A 6,000-nucleotide genomic window follows, 5' to 3' on the forward strand; every position below is an offset into this window, starting at 1 on the left:
GCTCGAGATTTTTAGATCACGTGCATGTGACGTAGCCACCTGTGAGCCGAGGCGTCCGCGAGTGATCCGGGACCTGGTAAATCGATAGGCCCGTTCGATTCACCTGCACCAATTGGAACCAGTTTACGGCAGTGCACGCGAAGTTCAGAAATTGTGCAGCGCGAGTTCAGCGGCGCAGGCAGAGCGCGACCCTCAAAACGAATGACGATGCACCAACAGTGTGCAGGCCTTATTTCTTTTCGCTTAATTTACACCGTACAGCTAACACTGAACGATGGCGAACCACACATGTGGACAGTTTATGAGGCGCAAACATATCGGCAAAACACGCCGCGTTTGTAAAGGCGGGCATGACGCCTAAGCCACCTACGCCAAAGTGCTGCGTCGTCTGCTCGGTTGCACATGCGGCTGCACCAAGCCGGCACCTGGTCCGTTCGATTCACCTGCACCACGTAAACCAGTTCACGGGGTGCTGCACTTTGCCATTCGTTTCAGCGGTGCAGCATTGACGACCTTTGAACCCTGTCATTCGTTTCAAAAGGTGCAGAAGGGGTGCAGCACTGGTTCAAGATTTTCCTGCACCTCCTGCGCTGATGGTGCCGGCTTGGTGCAGCCGCATGTGCAACCGAGCAGACGACGCAGCACTTTGGCGTAGGTGGCTTAGGCGTCATGCCCGCCTTTACAAACGCGGCGTGTTTTGCCGATATGTTTGCGCCTCATAAACTGTCCACATATGTGGTTCGCCATCGTTCAGTGTTAGCTGTACGGTGTAAATTAAGCGAAGAGAAATAAGGCCTGCACACTGTTGGTGCATCGTCATTCGTTTCGAGGGTCACGCTGCGCCTGCGCCGCTGAACTCACGCTGCACAACTTCTGAACTTCGCGTGCACTGCCGTGAACTGGTTCCAATTGGTGCAGGTGAATCGAACGGGCCTACCATCAGCGTAGGAGGTGCAGGAAAATCTTGAACCAGTGCTGCACCCCTTCTGCACCTTTTGAAACGAATGACAGGGTTCAAAGGTCGTCAATGCTGCACCGCTGAAACGAATGGCAAAGTGCAGCACCCCGTGAACTGGTTCACGTGGTGCAGGTGAATCGAACGGACCAGATAAGCTCACTAGTGTGCTCGGACGCCCCAGAGCAGCAACCCACTCGCGTCAAACCCGTGGGGGCGCCACCTTCGGCTGCTGGCGTTCCAAGATGCTAAGCACGTGCTGGATTACGTCTCTTTTGCTGCTTATAGCTCTCGGCTAATAATCGCTCACCTAATTCTACTAACCACTTCCGAAAGTGCCCTGTATGAGTTACGGTGGGCGCTATCTTCAGAAAGCTGTTGAAATTATCCAAAACGGACATGCACACTGTGTCAGTCAGTCAGTCAATGAACTTTATTTACAAATTGTCCTGAGGAGCCGATTCCCCTCAAGAGGGAGGGTCGGCTGCGGGCCGCACCCACGTGGGGACAGGAAGAGCGAGCTCCTCCGCCAAAGTGCGGGCCCTCTGGACAGCCCGGATTTGGACCTCTCGGTCCGAGCTGGTAATTGCCGTCCTCCAGGCAGCTTCTGTGCTGAGAGGCTCGCCATCGCGCAGCGCCGCGCATTGCCAGAGCATGTGGGGTAACGTGCAACGTCTCTCTTCGCAATGAGGGCATTGCGGCTTTATGCTGTCGATAAACTTGCTGTACACTAAAGGCGACGGGTAAGTACCCGTTTGCAGCATTCTTAAAGTGACTGACTGGGCCCTAGAGAGTTGCGGGTGCGGGAGCGGAAAGCTACGCCTGGCCAATTGATAATTTTTGCAAATTTCGTTAAAGGTGAGGAGCGAATCAAGCTGCCGGATGCCATCCCCAAAATTAGATGCCGATTGCCCGTCACGGTGGGACAGTTCGCGTGCTCGGGCATGGGCAAGCTCATTGGCATTGGGGATAACAGGGTGGACATCCTTGCCCATGTGGGCAGGAAACCAGGTGATATGGCCGTCGATTTCCGTGCAATGTGGTCTTTTGGTAAGAAGATGGGCCGCCTGCTCACAGACTGACCCGGTCATGAACGCTCGTGCAGCAGCTCGAGAATCAGTGAAAATGCGCGTGCGCATGGGAATTGCCACGGCCATTGCTATAGCAGCCTGCTCTGCCCTAGCAGGCGTGGTATCTCGAAGAGATGCTGCTGTGAGGATTTTACCGTGAAGGTCAGTGACCACAGCCACGAAATTGGATGTGCCGGGATACTGTGCTGCGTCAACGAACGCCACGAGTTCAGGGGTGGCAGCGGCGGAACTGAGGAGCGACCTAGCCCTAGCGGCCCGGCGGCCGACATTGTAGAGAGGGTGAACATTTCTAGGAATTTGTGAGACCGTAATCTGCTCCCTCAATTTGGGTGGAAGCTGTATCTTTTTGCCTGCTACCATAGTTGGTTCGCAGCCCAGAAACTCCAGGATGCGTCTCCCAGCTTTGGAAGAGGTCAGTCGTGCAGCTTGTGCTGTTTGTTGCGCTTCTGCAATCTCACTAAATGTGTTATGCATACCAAGAGCCTTGAGCTTTTCCTCATTTGTGTTGTTTGGAAGGCCCAAGACCCTCTTAATGCACTTTCGAATAATCGCATCCAGTTTCCCTTGTTCTTTCCTTTCCCACCTATGCGCTGCGGCAATGTAATTAATGTGACTCATAAGAAAGGCATGGAAAAGCCTCATGAGGTTGGCCTCACAAAGCCCTCCACGCCTGTTAGACACCCGAAGTATAAGCTTGACCATGCTCTCCGCCTTTGCCGCAATACGAGTCAGAGTATGAGAGTTACTTCCGTGCTCCTCCAGGAACATGCCTAATATCCGAATTTTATCGACACGGGGGATGGCCTGCCCTGACCGTGTGTGAATTTCGATCCTGATCTCTTCCGGCGGAAATGGAATAGTGGTGAACTTGCGTTTCTCCGGCTGTGTGTACAGGAGGAGCTCCGACTTGGCGGTCGACAAGTGCAGCCCCGTGCTATCCAAAAACTCCTCCGTGCACCTGAGGGCCTGCTGGAGGGACTCCTCAACGTCTCCGTCCCTACCCCCAGTGCACCATATAGTAATATCGTCCGCATACAGCGCATGTCCGATGCGGTCGATACGAGAGAGTTCGAGCGAGAGTTTCCTCATCGCGATATTAAAAATTAGCGGCGAAATGACCGATCCTTGAGGGGTTCCCCTAGGTCCAAGGTGAAATTCCTTGGAGCAGAGGTCCCCGAGCCGAATGGTGGCAACGCGATCCCTGAGAAAAGAGCGGACGAACCCGTAAAAGCGGGCCCCCAATCCCAACTCAGAGATCGAATCCAGTATGTGAGGATGTGAGATATTATCGAAAGCTTTCTCCAGATCGAGTGCAAGAATCCCTCGGACATCTCTGGTGTCTATGTCGAGAATTTGATGTTTAATCATTTTCATAACGTCCTGCGTAGAGAGCGCGGGACGAAAGCCAATGAGATTGAAAGGGAAGAGCTCGTTTTGTTCAATGTGATGGGAGATTCGGTTAAGGATTGCATGTTCCGCGACCTTACCCACGCAAGGCGTGAGCGAGATCGGTCGGAGCGTGCCGAGCCCGAGAGGCTTACCAGGCTTGGGAATGAGGACGACAGAGGCCGTTCGCCACTCCTTCGGCACCTGCCCCGACTCCCAAACCCGGTTGACCTCGTCAGTTAGTAGCTCAATGGATCTATCGTCCAGATTTTTAAGTAGCCTGTTAGTGATACCATCCGGCCCGGGAGCCGATTTTCCATTGAGATCAAAAAGGACCGCCCTGATCTCTGCCGTGCTGAAGGGGGAGTCCAGCTCCGCATCCTCCAGACCAGAGAAATCCGGGTAGTCTGCATCCGTGGTAGCCCCCAGGGGGAGGTACCTATCCGCCAGCTGTTGTAAGATTTGATCATTGGAGAGCCCAGCAGACCTCTCCTTGTGAATGAGCCGATCAACAGTGTGTTTCTGATTAGCTTTAGTTTGCTTATCTCCCAGGAGGTGCTTGAGAATGTTCCATTTCGCCCCTGACCGCATCTGCCCATCGACAGCGTTACAGACCTCATCCCATTGTTGTCTGGCCAGGGTTTGGCTGTACGATTCAATCTCCTGTTTGAGCAGAGCAATTTTCTTTCTGAGCCGCCTCTTGAGTCGCTGCGTACGCCATCTGTTAAGTAAGGAGTTTTTGGCTTCAAGGAGCCTCGCTAGGCGGCTGTCCATGCGTTCCGTTTTAAGATCCGTCTCCACCACCTTAGTGGCATCTTTAACATCTGCCTTAAGACGCTCAAGTAGCTGGCCAAGGTCATCGTACTCTTTTTCATCGCTTTGTCTGAGTTCCCGGAAGGCATCCCAATCAACAATTTTGAAAACCCGCGGCGGCGGTGCTTTAACATCGAGGGAGATAGACGCGATGAAATGGTCGCTCCCCAAGTTCTCATGCAAGTTCTGCCAGAAAGGGCACTCGACGTTCCTGACAAAAGCCAGGTCCGGCGTGGTGTCCCTTGCTACAGAATTGCCGAGACGTGTGGGAAAGTTGTGATCAGTAACTAGTAACATATTAAGATTGGTAGTATGCTGCAGAAGCGCCCGCCCCTTAGCCGTATTATTGATATAGCCCCATGTCTGATGTTGCGCATTGAAGTCGCCAGCAACTGTCAACGGAGCCGAGCCTGCGATTTTGGAGGCTTTGCAGAGAAGCGCATTAAAAGTCTCCCGAGTATCAGATGGTGAGCTATAAACGTTGAGAATGAATAGGTGCTCCTTAAGCCGAGAGTTTGGGATTAACTCAATGAGTATGTGTTCCACCTTTAGGTCTGGACGTACATCGCGAACCTCAAAGGAGAACTCTTTGGATATGAGGGTGGCGACCCCGCGTTTTCCTTCCCCCCAGCAGGCCACGAAGCGATAACCCCGGAGGGCCACCTCTCCTTTAAGGGTCTCCTGGAGGAGTATTACGGCTGGCTTATTCTCCTGTGAGCTGACGAACTGCTGCAAGACTGCCTTCTTCCTGTGGAAGCTCGCGCAATTCCATTGCCAAATGACAAATGTTTTATTTAGCTTCGCCATGATTGCTACTTAGGTTTTGCTCCACCACCACCACCCTTGCAGAAAGGGACTGGATGACAGAGCTGACGCCAGCGATGGCCTTCTTAATTTCATGGACCACCCCCATAATTTCCTGTTTAAAGTCACTGAACTCCTTCTCGATATCTACCGGAGGGTCAGCGACTTTTCGCTTACCGCCTCTAGGTTGTGCCTCGGCCTGCTGCACTTTCACCGCCCCTTCCGGCGTGCGTTCGCGCTGCCTAAGCTCCTCAACTAATGCTTTAATCTCCTGAAGCTCACTCCTCAGAGTTGCATTCTCATGCTCTAGCTGCTGTATTCTAGCCGTAGCTTGCTCTGGCAACTGGCGCTGCACGATAGTGCGAGACTCACGTTTTGGGCCCACTCGTTCAGCCCAGGTAGGTTCCTGCTGAATCCGGGCACAGGAGGCAGACCTATCCCTCGAGCGAGAGCGGTGACCCGCACCCCGCCCAGGGTTATCAAGGTTGAACCCAAGCCCAGGAGCTTGCTGTGGCACGAACTCCGCGCGCCGCTTGTTTGCTTTTCTCCGTCGTCGCCTTCTACGCCGAACGATGTAGGGAACCTGGTACCTGCTTTGGCAGGCCCGATCCGCCGTCGGATGCGCTCCTCCACAGATGGAGCACTTCGGCTGGCATGTATGATTCTCAGGGGGCTATGAGACCCCACAGTCCGGGCAGGTGATGACTGTAGGAGTGGGACAAACGTCCGAGCGATGTCCCAGCTTTCCGCAGGTTCGACAGGCGTCGATTTGTCGTCGGTAGAGCGTGCACCGGATCAGGTTCGTCCCACACATGACGTAGTTTGGAACTTTCATACCGTCAAACAGGACGATCACCGTGGGCGTTTTCTTGATGCGCCGTACTCCAAGAACCTTCGGATTTCTTGCGTGCACGAAGAGCTCACCAAGCCGGTCATCAGAGAGCTCAGGGT

Source organism: Rhipicephalus microplus, chromosome 6, assembly GCF_043290135.1.
Source record: "Rhipicephalus microplus isolate Deutch F79 chromosome 6, USDA_Rmic, whole genome shotgun sequence".
NCBI classification, from domain to species: domain Eukaryota; kingdom Metazoa; phylum Arthropoda; class Arachnida; order Ixodida; family Ixodidae; genus Rhipicephalus; species Rhipicephalus microplus.